The 15,790-nt window shown below is 55.6% G+C and overlaps 1 protein-coding gene across 2 annotated transcripts in view; it reads left to right on the forward strand.

The window, feature by feature from the left end:
• The first annotated feature begins 6 nt into the window (after window positions 1-6).
• Window positions 7-15,790, forward strand: part of SIRPA (signal regulatory protein alpha) — a 46,597-nt gene continuing 30,813 nt past the window's right edge. For both annotated transcript variants that reach the window (XM_045295192.1, XM_045295194.1), the window contains exon 1: window positions 7-53. The gene's annotated coding sequence lies outside the window, so the exon portion shown is untranslated. The remainder of the gene's footprint in view (window positions 54-15,790) is intronic.

The following is a 15,790-nucleotide window of genomic DNA, read 5'->3' on the forward strand; positions in this document are numbered from 1 at the left end:
CCTCGGGCCGCTGCTCTGCCTGCTGCTCGCCGCCGTGCCTTGCCTCCAGACAGGTAAGCCCCCCTCGCGTCTCCCCAAACTGTGGGCTGTGGCCTCGCAGCCCGCCACTCGGAGCTGCTCGGCGAACAGTAGTAAATAGGGTAGGACAGATATGCCTGCCACCTGGATTACAGATGCGGAAACTGAGGCCCAGAGAGGGCCAGCCACTTGCCCAAGGTCACACAGCCAAGGATAGAGCCCCGCTTTCTGCCTCACAGTCTGTCTCTCTGGACCCAGACTTGCAGCTGGTGGACTGGGCGCTGGGACATGGGGCGGATTAGTTGGCTCAGCCAGCCCCAGCCCCATGGGGGAGACACGCCGGCTGCGTTCTCTGAGCTGGGCGCCGCGCGCGCGGGCTTCCTTCCATGAAAGCTTTCTGGTGTAGGACTTGGGCTTGCCACACGTTTGACTCCTGGGGCAGACAGCGAGGGTGGGGGCAGAGGTCATCCCTGTGCTCTCAGTGGGAACAGAAGCCCCTGTTGCTCCTAGGGAAGAGGGGGTTCGTCCCCCCCGATATGCAGAGTAAACAACCTTACAGTGCGTCTGGGGGAGGCCGCGGCAGCCCTGGGGTGAGCTGCTGCGAACAACAGATCTTGATGGGGACTCACAGCAGCTTACCCGGAGCCTCTCGCTGCCTGGCTGAGCTCCCAGCTCCCCCTTCCCCACTCGTCTTCCTTGGGTTCAGGTCCCTACTTCCTCCGGCTTCCCCCAGCTCCCCTGCAGCTCAGGTGCTCGGCTGGGGCTGTTACCTGTGGCTCTGAGCTTGTCTTTTTGTTGGCCTACATCAAACACCTGGCTGCAGTCAGCAGGCGGGCTCTGAAGACTACAGTGTGTATTCGCCAAAGGGTGAGGTCACCATTCAGGAGTCCCTGCTTCTTAAAGGGGTTTTTTGGCAAAGCCTCGGGCCTCCTGAGAAGGGGGGGGGGGGAGGTCTCAGAGAAGCGGTATGGAAGGGGGTGGGGGCAGAAGGAGATCTTGTTTGTTCAGCCTCCGGAAGCTGTGTGTCTGCAGAGAGGTCTCTGTACCTCCTACCCTGGAGAAGGGAGGTGAGGATGAGCTCAGCATCCACTCCAATCCCACCCCCCCCCCCTTCGTTTTGCATTTGCCTAGAGACTGGTAACCATCTTATAGCATAGGGAAAAGAGAATTTTTAAAAATGGGAGAACTAGCAATGAGTGGGTGGTGGGAGAAGTAGGGGCAGACAGCAGCTCCTCGTTGCCCTGTTTCCCCGAGACCCTGGGAATCCACCTGGGCACCTCCACCCTGCGCTTCCCCTTATGCTTTCGGTTCTAGTTGGGTCCTTGGTGGGCGGAAAGAAATGCTGGTATATTTCATGTCTCCAGTGAGTGGCATCTCCAGTCTATTCCTTCCTGCCCAAGCCTGCACATGTCTGAGTTCCTGCCCTGTCCATCCTGGCCCTGGAATGCCAGTCCTTGTCTCTCCCCAGCTGAATTTTCCTGAAGGGGAAACCAGCGTCCAAGTTAATTGCTAAAGGCCTGTTCCACACCCTTCTCTGAAGAGGACCCTGTGGCTCAGTCCTTGGCCAGTGAGCGGGGACGCTGATTAACAAGTGCTCACATGGGCAGCCTGCCTTTCCCAGTGTGCTGGCTGGGGATGCCGACACCCTGCTTGGGAGCCAATCTTTCCCCCCTTTTGCCTATAAAAACAATCTATAAAATGGTAAAGATTAGGTCATAAAACTTCTGTTCCAATCCATTCAGCATCAATAGCCTGAAAAAGTGGGAGCCGCAGAGGGGCCTAGATTAACTTTGAAATAAATCAATCTTTGGAGGTAAGAATGCATTTCCTGGCTAAGGGTGGCTGGGAGGGGACTGGGGTGTCACCTCCATAGTCCGAGCCTCCTGAACGCCCTTTGCCTAGTTCTGTGGGGGCCAGTGGTCACCCCCTGGGCCTGGCAGTGGAATTCACCTGGTTTGGCTAATGGCTGGGGCCCCAGGCCCCTTCTCTGGTGGCTCCACACATGGGATTTCTGACAAAGCAAAAGAGAGACAGGACAGAAGGTAGAAAGAAGGCAGTTGTCCAATTTTCCAAGAAAATGGATTTGTTCGAGTGAGAAGCTCAAATGTCAGGCTTAGCAAGGCGGCTTTGGATTGAATGGCTCCTAGTGTCTCAGGCAGAACTGTCAGCCTGGGAGGGGTCACGTGATGGCTGCTGCTTCACATGATCACCGTGTGAAGGGGGCTGGTCATGTGAATTTTCTTGGTTGGGGGAGGCAGGGCAAGAAGTTTCTAAAGATTGCTTCCAGCGCGAGTGCCGCCAAGGAGAAATTCTAAAAAGATGCCAGGGAATTCTAAACCAGCCCCGGTTCTTGGAGCCAGTTCCAGGCCTGGGTTCTAGAGCAGCAGGGCAGAGGGGATGTGTGGAACTAGGTGAGGGGCAAGTGGCCAGAGCTTGGGGATATGGGGGCAGTCTGATTCTGCAGGTAGCACACTGAGCCTGAGGGTTTGTGTGTGTGTGTGTGTGTGTGTGTGTGTGTGTGTGTAGGGGTGGGGGTTACTCACTAGGGCCCCCACCTCAAGGCTTAGGAGCTCAAGATCCTGCTTCTTCTGGGCAGACCTCAGGGAAGGGCCTATGCCCTCCTTCCCTCAGGCCTGAGGGAGGCCAGACCAAGGTGGGGGGCAGCAGGGCCTTCTGCAAACCATTGCATAAGGGGTATCGGGGCAGCATGCTGGTGACGCCTCTGTACTTTCCTAAGTGAGAAAGCTCATCTCACTTCCTCTTTCGTGAGAAGAGAAAGAGGGGGGCTTTGACCCCCGAAGTGCTTGGCCATTGAAAGTCCTTTCAAGCGGTAGTGTTCTGGTGTTCTCTGGGGCGTTCTCCCGGATCGCTGTTCCTGCGGCAGCTCTGTGGAAACCCTGAGAGCAGATCCTGTTTCTCGCAGCCTTTCAGCTCCCAGGATACCCTGAAGTGAACCACATGCGGGGAGAAGGAAGGAGAGCCAGTGTTCCTCGAATGGCAGTCCCTTGTCATCCTGTGTGCTTAGGGCCTTATCCGCGTAAGCCCATGAAATCAGCAAGCCAAGCCTGAGGCAGCTGGCTGCTATTCCCATTGTGCAGAGGAGGAAAATCGAGTCCCGAAGCGGATTACCATCTTATCTTTGTGGGTGTTAAGAACAGACTCAGCAACACCAAGCTCCCTGCCATCCTGTCAATTCTGACTCAGCGACCCAACAGGACAGGGTAGACCTGCCCCCCCTTGGGTTTCGGAGACTGTGACTATTTATGGGAGTAGAAAGCCTCCCCTTTCACTCACCGAACGGCTGGCAGATTTGAACTGCCAACCTTGAGGTTAGCAGTCCAATGTGCAGCTCACGAGCCCACCAGGGCTCAACTACATGATCCCATAGAAAACTAAAAGCCAGCTCATAGCCATTGAGCTGATTCATTGATACCATTCATAGCGGCTCTTATAAGGCAGGGTAGAACTGTCATTGTGAGTTTCCGAGACTGTAACTGTTAATGGAATAGAAAGTCTCATCTGTTTCCCAAGAAATGGTTGTTGGTTTCGAACTGTTGGCCTTGCAGATCGGAGCCCAACACGTAACCACTATGCCGCCAGGGCTCCTTGTAGATCCCATGTAGATAGATCTAAAAAGAATGCAGTCTTTTTAGGTAGACAGTCTTTCCTGGTTAAGCTAAAATGTTCTTCATTAATTAAGAAGACCATAGGGGATATATTTGGTTTAAGATTAAAAGATGACCTCCGAGTAATAGTTTCAGAGGATCGCCCAGCCTCCAAGGCTCTAGAACAGGGGTCCTCAAACTACGGCCTGCAGGCCACATGCGGCCCACCAAGGACATTTATCCAGCCCGCCGAGTGTATTTCCCCGTTTTGTTTTTTTACTTCAAAATAAGATACGTGCAGTGTGCATAGGAATTTGTTCGTTTTTTTTTTTTAAACTATAGTCCGGCCCTCCAACGGGTCTGAGGGACAGTGAACTGGCCCCCTGTTTAAAAAGTTTGAGGACCCCTGCTCTAGAAAGTAATTAATTCCTTTAGAATTGGAAATTCTGTTCCGCAATTTCCCCCCCTTTTAATCAGGATTTTACTATACAATCTTTGATCAGAAAGTTTGATCATGGAAGCTGTGCACCATCCGGTTCTTTAGGCCTCATGGCCAAGGAGGTGGTTGCTGGTGGAGGCAGTTAGCTATACACATTCCATTTCCTCCTCCCATGCCTGACTCTTCATCCATTGCTCCAAACAGACACCAATTGTTGTCTCATGGACGGCTACTGACAAACTCTTCTGACCCAGACAATGCAATGAACTAAAAGGTAGAACAGAAGCACTAAACACAGTGTTAGGCCAGTGCACCGTGAGGTTCTGTGAAACCATGACCCTAAACTTCCAAACAAAACGGTTTTTAAAATTTTATTTATTTATTTATTTTTGATCATTTTATTGGGGGCTAATACAACTCTTATCACAATCCATCCATACATCAATTGTGTAAAGCACCTTTGTACATTCATTGCCCTCATCATTGTCAAAACATTTGCTCTCCACTTTAGCCCCTGGCATCAGCTCCTCATTTCCCCCCCTCCCTTCCTGCTCCCCACTCCCTCATGAGCCCTTGATAATTTATAAATTATTATTTTGTCATATCTTACACTGTCCGATGTCCCCCTACACCCATGTTTCAGTTGTCCATCCCCCAGAGAGGAGGTTATATGTAGATCCTTGTCATCGGTTCCCCCTTTCCACCCCACTCTCCCTCCACCTTCCCTTTTGATGGCTGATTTTTGCCCCCAGAAGTCAAACACCAGCCCTTGTTTTCCCAGGTGCCTCTGTGGAGACTTGATCCTCCAGATCTCAGTTAGCAGCTGACCAAGCTCATTGTGTACCTCCCAGGGACTCCCCAAGTTCAAACCATGCCGACGCCGGGTGTGGGGAGGAGCCTGAGCTTTGAGCCCAGACCTCTTTGGGTGGTTTCTGGGACGTGGAGGGGTTCAAGCTGGGGACTTTGGAGACCCAGGGGCTGCAGCAGCCCTCCTCTGGGCTTACATGGAAGTTTGTAGAAGGATCTCTTCTGGGGCAGAAGCTTTGAACTGAGTCATGGTGCTTCTCATATGGCAACACTGACAGCCCCTTGGCCTCCACAGATGACAGCGCCCTGGGAGTGACGTGGCTCCGTAAGAGCCCCCCATCTGGGCTGTCAGGCTCTGGAGCCCCCAGAGCTGGAATACTCCCCACTTGCATCTTCCCGGTGCCCTTTTCAACAGATGGAGAGGGGGTGTGCAAGAGGAAGGGAGTCTAAAAAGTGCTACACGGATCCCACACGCACTGGCTCGCTACCTCTGATGGCTTCCTGCGACAGGTCTTTTCTTATTTGTCGTCTTGGACGGACGGAGGTTTTTCTTCCCTTTTTATATGCGCTCAGATTTCTGGCTTGTCAACACAGCTCCGATCATGTCACTTCCCCGCTCAAAACTGTTGAGTGGGTCCAAGTTTTCTTCACACACACAGAAATAATAAGAACTTCAGCAGCAGGGCTGGGCTGTCTCTCCCTCACTGGCCTTCTTCCTAGCCCCCTCCATGGCAATGAACTGGCCTGCTGAGATGCTGCAAGATAGCAAGGCTTCCTCTCGGAGGACTAAGCCCTCTCGCCCTGCAGTTTGAAATTACCTGCTGGCCCACACTTACTCCAGTGTTCTGCAAATGTGTGTCAATGAGAGGCTTTGGGTTCGCCTAACACCCATTAACTTGTGGCTCAGCACCGTCCAGTAGATGTTTGCGTCCAAACCCATACCCTCAGCTAAACTTAGGAGAGCTCCCGGTCCGTCTCAGTACACTCAGCTGCTGGCAGAAAGGTTGGAGGGGTTCAAGTCCCCCCAGAAGTACATTGGAAGAAATGTACTCAATGGCTCTGATGCCATTGGTTAGAATATACTCTAATAGCCACTGTGGTTTGTTTGTTTTTATATACAAACTTGGGTCTAGATTCCTAGTGGTGCAAACTTGGATCTGTGTTTGACTACTAACCAAAGGCACTTTTGGATCCACCGGGTGGCGCTGTCGTAGGATGGTCTGTAGCAGGATTCTACTTCCCTAAGATGACCACCATTGATTACAGCCTATGGAGTGCAGGCCACTCTGAAACACAAGGGGTCACATGAGTCAGTCAACAGCAATGACTTTTGTCTTTCTGCATGCAAATCTCATTAACCCCTTCAAGGATCGAGGTGCATCACCTCCTCCTTGTGACCCAAGGGAGTTCACCTCCGCTGAACCTTGCTTCACCCCGAGCTTTTCTCCATCCCAGTCTTGGGCTTCTAGTTCTTCTTTCTCCTAGTTCTGTTGCTACATACTAGTGTATTTGACATCTGGATTGCATTAAGCTTCTGTTGGCGAGTTAGCTTAGCATTTCTACGTAGAATGGTAGGAAACCCTGGTGTGGTGATTACGCCATGGGCTCCTCACCTCAAGATCAGCAGTTCAAAACCACCAGCCAGCTCCATGGTAGAAAGACCAGGTTTTCTAAGCCCTGAAAGAGTGAGTGTCAGAAACCCACAGGGGCAGCTCTACCCTGTCTTCCAGGGCCCCCATGAGTCAGAATTGACTCCATGACATTGAGAAGTAGAATGGTATTTCCCCAAGTGGGTGACACTGCCCCCTAGCGGGTGTTGGGACAATCCAGAAGAGCTGCAAAAGCAGATACCTACACTTTATCCTGGGTGACGGGATAGAGTACCAACGTTTTAAATGGCCACGGGGCCACTGAGTAAGGTTTCTGTTTTTGTTCTCAAAAGGGGACCTTAGGCCAAATAAGTTTGGGAAACCCCTACGACGTAGAACTATAGCTTAGCCAAATGCTAAGGCATGGGCTTGGAGCCCAAACTCACAGGACCCCCACTCTACTGTCTCCTTGGTCCATTAACTAGATTTCCTGTGTCTCGGCTTCCCCACCTGTAAAAGAGGGTTAACAACCCTCCCAGAAGCAAGGGTATAGTCAATGCACATGGACATGATGTTTGGAGCCTTGCCTGGCCGGCAGAGAGCACTCAATCCCTGCCGCCCACTGTTGTCATCACCACCGGTATTTGATCCCATCTTGATTCCTTTGAGGTTGGGATGGCTCATCATACAGCCCTTTGGGACTTGGGGACCACACACAATGTGCTGTCAGCCAGTAACAGAGAGGTGGTTGCTGGACTTTATCTAAGGTTGGGGCAGTGGAGGAAAGAGCTGGTGATGGACTTTGGTACCCTTACGGGGAGATCCCTGTGGAGCAGTTAGACTCGGACACGCACGGAGTCGCCACGAGTCAGCATTAACTCTGTTGCTGTTTGTCTTTGTTTTCTTTTGGTGTTGTAAGGGGCCGCGTGCAGCTCCTCGCGTAGAACCAGTGTCCCCCAAACAACCAGTGCGATTAAGGGGGTGGATGGCATTCAGTTTGAAGTCTCTCCTGTAGCTCTTACCACGTTGGGGGACGGACAAGTGGCATGAGCCATCTGAAAAGACTCAGTGCCATCTGTTGATGCAAACTCACAGCAACCCCATAGGACTGGGAGAGCTGTCCCTGTGAGTTTCTGAGACTAGCTCTATGGGAGTAGAGAGCCTCATCTCTCACCCACAGAGCGGCTGGTGGTCCTTGCCGTTAGCAGCCCAGTGCCCAACCCATTGCACCACCAGGGCTAGAGTGATTTCATTGTCTGTCCCTGGAACTCGGCACCGTGGCATCGCCTGCCTCTGGGTGTCTGTCCAGGTGGACTCCCAGGCCTGGGAGAGTTGGCCGCCCTCTCCTCCTGTCCCCTCATAACACAGCCCCAAACTGCGGCCCATGGAGAGGAGGTGACTGGCCACACTCCCTCCGCAGAGCCAAGGCAGCCTGGGAGAACAGGCCAAGCCACCCGCAGTCCCGTACAGTACTTTTCAACTAGGCTGTGCTGGTTCCCACTGTTCAAGCCAAGCTCTCACTGCCATCCAGGTAATGCTGACTCTTAGTGACCACCCTGTGGGTTTCCAAGACTGTAACTATTTACGGGAGTAGAGAGCCCAGTCTCTCTTCCTCGGAGCTGCTGGTGGTTTCAAACAGTTGACCCTGCAAATTGCAGACCCCAATTACCATGGGAAAATGTGAACACCATAATCAGCCTTCTCACTGCCAGCCACTTAGTGGGCTCAGCCCTTGGGGTGTCTGAGTCTCCCTGGGGGCGCGATCACCCTGACCAGCAGGGTCAGGGTGTCCTGTGCAGGTCACTGAGGCAGAGCCACTGGGCCAAGGCCACACAGTTCATATCAGAGTCGGGGTGGTGACCAGGATTGGTCTCACCCAGAACCTAGGTGGTCAACTACTGCTGCATTCTGCATTAGAGAGCGCTTCAGTGTGTGACAGGTGGGGAAATTGAAACTCAGAGGTGCTGGCCTACTGCCCTTTTGATGTGCCTCTGACCTTTCTATTAATGAGGGTGCCCTCCTGGGAGGTGGGCAGCAGGTGTTTCCCCTCCCGCCCTGAAGGAGGAAGCCTCAGCGGAAGGTACTTTCCTCTTTGCTCCAGGCTGTGCAGGGCCCGTCTTCTGTCTGAGCGTCTCCCTGCCCCTCAGGATGGCTTTTCCCGGCAGGTGCCTTGCCAGGATCGGCATCCGGTAGGGGGCAGAGCAGGTAAGGTAGGAGGTGGCGAGGAGATAGACTTGATTCTCATGTGTCTGTGAGATTTCCCAGCGCACCCATCTGGGGGCTCTAAGGGCCAGATGCTGCGATTGTGGCCTGGAGCCAGAGGGCAGCAGGTGGGGAGATCAGCAGGGGGATGGGCATCAGGGAGTCTGCCATGGGGCTGCTGCCTCTTTCTTATTTTTGCATTTGGGGAAATTTCAAACATAGGCCAAATTATAGAGAGGAAAGGTGTGACAAGCATGCATGTGTGTCCCGGTCTCTTCCTCCCAGTCAGCCGGAAACCGGGAGTCCTCAGCCCATTTTAAAGATAAGGAAACTGAGGCTCCTCCAGCCACAGTCGACCCTTCTTAACGCCTAGTCTGAGTGAAAGCCTATTTGCCCTCATCCTCTCTGCCGTCTTTGGGCAGGTGCTTTCGTAAGCATGGCTCACTCAGCAGGTGTTTCTGAGGACGCGCCATTGTGATGTCTGAGTGCTCAGGGCATACATGCCTGCCCTCAAGGAGGGAAGCAAAAAACAAGCCCAAGTGAACAAAGCGGGGAGGAGGGAAGAAGTTTGCAGGGAGGACAGGGAGCAGGATGAGGGAAGAGACATCAGAGAGCCCCGCAGAGGAGCAGAGGGCTGACCTAGCTGAGGGAGCACCCAGCCATTCAGGGAACGAGCACTCCAGGCACAAGGAGCTGCACGTGCCAAGGCCCTGCCGCCAGCTCATCTGGAAGGTTCCGGGAGCAGCCTGGAGGGGGTGTGGGTCCGGAGAGGCACCAGGGCCAGAGCAAGAGGGTCTGGGTCTCTGGGCACGTGGCACCCAGCAGGCTAGCCCACGGGCAGGACCTTCATCTGTATGGTGTCTCAGCTAATGATCACCATGGTTCTGTGGGACCCATAGACAGATAAATAGACTGAGGGTCCAAGAGGTGACAGGACTCGCTCAAGGTCACGTAGCTGGTGAGGGTTTGAACCCAGGCCTGTGCACCCTGCTTCACACTCGTCACGGGTGCTCCTGCTCCCATTCTCACCCCTCCAGTCCCTTCACCTCGTCACCTTTGCAGTGAGTCAGCTCCTCTCAGTCCAGCTCAGAGCCTCCCAGGGGTGCGCTGTGCTCTGGGAGCGCCTCACTGGGCCCAGGAGGGGTGGGGGCAGGAAGGAGGGGGGAGATCTGGCCTGTTCATCGAGCAGACCTCGCTCGCTCCACCTGCCCTTCCTCCAGGGGCTTCCCACACTGGCCTGGCTTCTGTCCCGCATTCGTAGCTGCTGCTCCAGCTCAGGGTTCCTGTCCCTGCTGTTTGCTCCTCCTGGACCGCCTTCCTGGGCCCCTGGCTCCCTTCAGGTCTCCGACCACCCTTCCCTGGCCAACCCTCCTAGAGGAGCCCCACAGTCTTTTCCTGCCACCATCCCCCGTGGTTCGGCACTTGCCGACCTGACAGGTTTCCTGAGTCCAGTCCGCTCGCCCCACTCGGGTATAAGTCCCACGGTGGTAGGCGCAGTGTCTGGCTGGCTTACTCAGAGCCCCAGGGCAGAGCCTGGCACACGGTGGCGGTGTTTGCAGATTGGTGGACAAAGGAACAAGGATGGGTGCTAGGCACAGCCCTGGGCAGAGGCTGGAACCTGTCACTCTGTAACACGCCGAGGCTGTCACCAAGGCTGGAACCCGGTCTGAAAGCAGAACCTGGGCCCTGCCCCGGAGGCCGGCTTGGTGGCCACTGCTCTTAACCTTGTCCTGCCCTGGAACACCAGGGCCCACCCCGTCTCTGCATGGCGCGGTGGGGGAGGAGCCACGAGCTCAGCTTCTGTGCTGCAAACTCGTGGCTTCCCCGCCCCGCCTGCCCCAGTTGAGAAAGCACGACAAGCAGGCAGGTGCCGAGCCAGCTGTGGCACGTGACGTCATCACCCTGTGCTCTCTGCGGGGTTTGGTTTGCAAGGCCCAACTCGGGGTCAACCCCTACCCCACCCCCCAAGAAGTGATTACACAAGGCGCATGGTGCGGTGGGTCCGGATGCAGGTGCAGCCACGCGGCGGGGGCTAAGTCCTGTGCCTGGCCGAGCCCCAGTCTTGCCCTCCCTGACAGGAGGGTGGTGACAGCACTGTCTTGCTGGGTCACCGTGGAGGTCAGGTGAGAGCTGTCCTGCACGGTCAGCTTGGTGCTTGCTAGCCGCCGAGACTAAATCAGTCAGCCGTCAGGTCGGTCCCTACCCATGGCGACCCCGTGGCTGTCAGAGTAGAACCGTGCTCCGCGGAGCTTCCAAGGACCGACCTTTTGGATGTCAACTGCCAGGCCTTTCTTCCAAGGCGCCTCTAGAGAGACTCAAGCCTCCAGCGTTTCTGTCAGCAGCCACGCAGGTGACCGTCATCCTTGTGTTGTCCCCATTTCATGCCCTCGGGGCTCAGAAGAGAAGGTGGAGTCCCTGCTCCCTCGGTGCGCAGCTAGGAGGTCCCCCTCAGCCTCAGTTTCCCCATCTTTCAGTTCTGTGGGTCCAGCCATTTCCTTCCCCTTGATGATACCCCAACTCCCCCTCCATCATGGGAGGTGATGGGGGGCCCAGTTAGGGGTCACAGTCTTCCTGAGTTTGAATCCAGCCTGCCCCACGTGTGTGCTGGGTGTTGTCAAGCAAGCATTCCCCCTGTCCCCCTCTGACCCCAAGCCTCAGTTTCCCCTTCAGCACCACATAACGCTGCGCTATTTCCTCACAAGCACAGCTGAGGATGACAGGAGCTAAGAATGGAAAGGGCTCTCTATGAACTGCCAACACCCTCTGGACGGGACCCAGGGGTGGTGAGGGTCAGCTTGGGGGAGCCTGCCCACTGGATACCAGTGGGTAGCTTTGAGAGTGCCTGTCTTCAGGTTGGGGGAAATATGTGTATGTGCACGTGCGTGCGCCATTGGCAGCCTGGGAGTCCAGCAGCCAGAGCCTGAGGGGACCCCGTCCATCCTCAGGAGGAGCATGCCCACGTGGTGGTCCCAGGCTTCAAGGCCAGCCTTCCTTCCATGCTTGGCCCAGGCTCCGCCATGCACATGCCACTCTGGCTCTGGCTGCCTTGACTGTTGGATGGGGTGGCCAGTTGGGCATTCCAGGAGGACATCCCTCGACCTGGAGCCATGGTGGCTAAGCATCAGACAACCGTTGTACCACAAGTCCGGTAGTTCAAACCCATCAGCTGCTCCTAGAGAGATGAGTGAGGCTGTCTGCCTCAGAAACGTTATATGTCGGGTTGCCCTGAGTCAGGACCGACTTGATGGTGGTAGCCTTTTCTTCTGTCGAGCTCAGTCCACACAGTGCCCTGGGGGAGGCCTTGCAGCCAGACAGGGTCTGCCCTATGGAATGCCCAGGGCCCTGAGTGAGAAGGACACCCTCTAAAGTTCTTGGTTTCTGCCAGATTCACTTCCAGGCCTCAGTTTCTCTCTCTCTGCAAAATGGGGAGGTAGTGCAGAAGATCCTCAGATTGTCATGGCAACAAGCCCAGGGGCTGGTGGGAGCTAGAGTCCTCTGGGTCCTGTAGGCCTGCCGAGGAGACGGGTGTGGTGTGGCCAGAGCACACGTCACTGTCATTCTCCCTCTACCACTCAGCACACACGGGGCCACCCTGCAAGTGTTGCTTCCTAGAGGCTACTCTCAACCCAGCAGGTGCCCACCGTGGTCTCTGCCCACCCACTTCCACCCCCGGGCTCTCTGCTACCAGCTCTCAGCCTATATACAGACCCTGCCTCTGGTAGTCTTGAGCGTAAGCCCTGGGAGCATCTGAACCTGTCATCCCGCATCCCTCAGTGCCCGGCTGCCTCCTGCTGAGGGCTTACTGTGTCAGCAGGGTGCTGAGCCCTGGGCATTTGTCAGCTCAGAGCAGCCTCACCCCCATCCCACAGGTGACCGACCAGAGGGGCTCAGGCATCTCCTGGGGGGTCTCAATCCCAAATAGGAGCCCTGTGGTGTAGTGGTTACTAACCGCGAGGTCAGCGGTTCACATTCACCAGCTGCTCCGTGGGAGAAAGACGGGGCTTTTCTATTCCTGGGAAGATTCATCGCCTCGGAGCCCCACGGGGCTGGTTCTGTTCTGTCTTATGGGCTCACTGTGAGTCAGCATCGCCTCCGTGGTAGTGAGCCTGGGAGCAGATGCAAGCAAGCGCTCAACCAATGCCGAGCAGCCTCTGGTCTGCACTGGGGGTGCTGCGGGGAGCCGGCCTACCATCCCCGGCTCAAGTCCAGGGTGGGAAGTGGGCGTTAAATAAGTTAACCCAGGATGTCATAGGGCAGGTCATGGGTGGCATGAAGGAAAATAAATCAGGCATGGGGAGGCAGGGGGTGACATAGGGAAGACTTCCGCTGGGCCTGGAGGAGGCCAGGAGGCCAGCCCTGTCAATGTCTAGGGCATAGGTTCCCAAATTTAATTGGCCTTCCACCCACTTTTTCATAAAGAAAATTACTGGTTGGCCCCCTTTGCAATGTAAAGCATCAGTACCATGGCCCATAATCCAAGTGCACGTGTCTGCTTCTGCAGCCTGCTGGGTCATCCTAGCACCCCCGGGGGGCGGTATCGGCCACTTTGAGAACACAGGTCTAGGGGGTTAGTGTTCCTGGCAGAGGGAATGGCCAGGACACCGGTCCTGAGGGGACTGGGGGAGCAGGGCCCTGGGGCTGAAGGGGCACCCTCAGGCTCCTGGATCTAAACTCTGTGTGCTGGAGCTGATCCCAGGAGATCTGGTACCTGACTTGGGTTTTAGGGACTCCTCTGGGTCGTGCTGTAGGGTAGGCATTGGGCTATTGACTGCAGGGTCCTCGGTTCAAATCCACCAGCTGCTCCACAGCAGAAAGATGAGGCTGACTGACCCTCGTAAAGATGTACAGTCTCAGGTCGCTGTGAGTCAGAACTGACCTGACCCCACTCTTAACTCAAGACTCACCCCCAAGCCTCCTCTTGCTTCATTGATGGCTCTGTCGCCGGCCACTGCACCTGGTCTTGTCAGGCTAAGTGAGCCGCAGAGGCAGGGACACTTCCTATCTGGCTGTGCCCTCGGCCTGGAGGGCAGCACCCGAGCATGGTGCGGTCTTAGTGAGGGTTGACAGGGCAAGGTCAGAGGGACATCAATGGCTGGCAGGCCCCGAGCTGCCCCCTTGGGAGCCACAAAGCCCCTCCGGCTGTGACTGGCAGGGCGGTGTCTGGTAAGCTGCTCCCTCCCTGAGCAAGCACACAGGAGCTGCTCGGTGGAGGGGTGGGCCTCCTCTGGAAGCAGGGCCCTGGACCATGTGGTTTGCAGCTTCATCCATCAGGAACGGGTGGCCCCTCCGCAGTCTCTCATGGGCTGATTGCATGTGGCCACATGCATGAGGTTGTCCCCTGTGCCAGGCACGTACACAGCTGGGCACACCCAACTGCAAGTGCCTGGGCACATGAGCACATACACGTGGGCCCACACACACTGCCTGCCACGATCCCACACACTTTCCCGCTCCCCTCCCACACATACCCTCGACACACACAGGCTCCTCACACCCACGCACACTTGTACACACATCACTCTTACGCGCAAGCCTCACTTGTGGTCATTCGCACCCTCGCCAACTGATTTTCACGGCCTCAGGTGCAGACACTCTTACATGTGCCACGCACTCCCACTGACATGACACACACCGGCACTTCTCTTTCTCTCTCCCCCTCCCCCCTGTCTCTCTCTCTCTCTCTCACACACACACCAATGCTCCTCTCACACACACAGCAACACCCTCATCACTCCCATGGACACAGCGACACACTCATGCACGCTCATGCACACTCACTCTACTCACCCCCACAGATGTGCTCAAACAGCCCCAGGTATGACAGGTGACCCCTGATGAGGTGCCGCCGTGTGTGCATGGGATGTCAAGCCATGGCCCCCGAGCCTGTGGGTAATGACTGGGCAGGGAGGGGGCTGCTGAGCTGCCCCCACTGTGGGGGCCTTGGGGTGGGGTGTTAGTCTAGTCTTCATCAGATGCTGGGGGCTGGGCATGGCCGAGCCCGGCTGCAGGCTCTCAGGCCCCTGAGCACCTGGGGTTTTTGAGACCTAAGGAGTGGCCTCCAGCCTGCTTCTTTGGCTCCTGAGGTAGTGGCCAGTCCTCCCTAGGGCCCCAGCCCAGCTGCCTCCCGAGCCCCCTGAGAGTGGCCACCTTGCTGCCCACTGTTCCAGAGTGGGGTGCATCAGTACCCGTGCAGGTGACAGTCAGCCCTCACCTGACTGGTTCCCGGGAAGGGTGAGCTTGGCTTGTTCTCTCGTCCCCGGGCCAGGTTGCCCTGAAGGCTTGGCGCCCGGGGGTCACTGCGGCCGGCCGGCCTCCCGGCAAGCTTGTGTTCTAACTGCATTTGTTTTTCCCGTTGGAAAATGCAGGCATGCTTCCTTTTTCTCTTGTAAAAATTGTCTTAACATTTTTTAATCTGAAAAGCCACAAGTATATATATAAATATATTTAACAAGATGTATATGTGTAAATATCTCTCTATAGCTCTGTACATGTCTGTCTATCCATCCATCCAGAGGGAGGGGGAGAGAGAGTGCTTGTGAGAACCAGTGTGTGCCAAACCTGTGAAAGCCGGAATTGGCGTAAGGTGTCAGACTGTCAGAGAAGGAAAACTCAGATATTTTCTTCTAAAACAACAGATAGGAAATTGGTAAAGCTGCCCCCTGGCGTAGAAGGGAACTTCAGAGAGCAGCGAGCTGAGGCAGTCCCATGGAATGCCAGCTCCCACAGCGGTCACTGTCCCAATCCCCGTGGTCAGACCCCATCCTCCATCCTCCTGCATCTCAGCACCTTTTAACACGATGGGACCCACCTCCTTGGCCCATCAAGAGACAGGGTCAAGGTGTCTCAGGTGGCAGGGGGCTTGCTCCAAATGTAATAACCGGGGTTATTTCCTCAAACTGTATTCCCTGCCACATTCATGCCCGCTCAACCAGGGCAGAGGCTGCAGCTACTTCACAGCCCTGGGCTGGGCACGGTGGATTCAGGGATGAGACCCTGGCTGGCCCTGTGCTGGCCCCCCCTTTCCCCCCACCACCCCCGGCATCCTGATGACACGATTCCCGTACCGTGAGCACATGGGCAGCCACTGTCCACTGCGCCGTTTCTCCCCTTAGAAAAACATAGTCACGTGC

The sequence above is a fragment of the Echinops telfairi genome, unplaced genomic scaffold, assembly GCF_000313985.2.
Source record: "Echinops telfairi isolate 266 unplaced genomic scaffold, ASM31398v2 ScPeMD7_5592;HRSCAF=6446, whole genome shotgun sequence".
Classification (NCBI taxonomy): domain Eukaryota; kingdom Metazoa; phylum Chordata; class Mammalia; order Afrosoricida; family Tenrecidae; genus Echinops; species Echinops telfairi.